This window comes from Nanorana parkeri, unplaced genomic scaffold, assembly GCF_000935625.1.
Source record: "Nanorana parkeri isolate BGI_ZX_2015 unplaced genomic scaffold, ASM93562v1 scaffold4683, whole genome shotgun sequence".
Lineage (NCBI taxonomy): Eukaryota > Metazoa > Chordata > Amphibia > Anura > Dicroglossidae > Nanorana > Nanorana parkeri.
The window spans coordinates 1-711 of record NW_017310945.1 but is presented as its reverse complement, the minus strand read 5'-3'; positions in this window follow the sequence as shown (position 1 = coordinate 711).

Below are 711 nucleotides of genomic sequence, written 5' to 3'. Positions count from 1 at the left end.
TCCATTGGTGATGGGAATGAGCTCAGGTCATAGAGAGTCCTCCATTGGTGATGGGAATGAGCTCAGTTCATAGAGAGTCATCCATTGGTGATGGGAATGAGCTCGGGTCATAGAGAGTCCTCCATTGGTGATGGGAATGAGCTCAGATCATAGAGAGTCATCCATTGGTGATGGGAATGAGCTCGGGTCATAGAGAGTCCTCCATTGGTGATGGGAATGAGCTCAGTTCATAGAGAGTCATCCATTGGTGATGGGAATGAGCTCGGGTCATAGAGAGTCCTCCATTGGTGATGGGAATGAGCTCGGTTTATAGAGAGTCAAAATACTACAACATAACGGAGGACGGCGATATTTCAGTCACCACAAGATGGCAATCTGATGTATCGTGCGTGAAATGATCCAACAGGAAGTGACTGATTTCAAGACAGGAAGTGATGTCATAAATCAGGAAGTGATGTTAGAAAAAAAGCAAGCCCTTAAATACGGCAAAGACAGGAAATTGAATGTGAGAGCCGAAGGAAGTAAAGAGAAAATGTCCCTGGATTTCAGAAAGGAGGTAATACGATATTTTTGTATATCTACACCCAATAACCCACCCCCCGCCATTGCATCCATCATCCATAGTCATGTGACCTCTTTTATCTCCAACAAAACGTACCAAAAACATATAACACCCTAAATATAGAGCCATTTATCCAACTGTCCATCCAG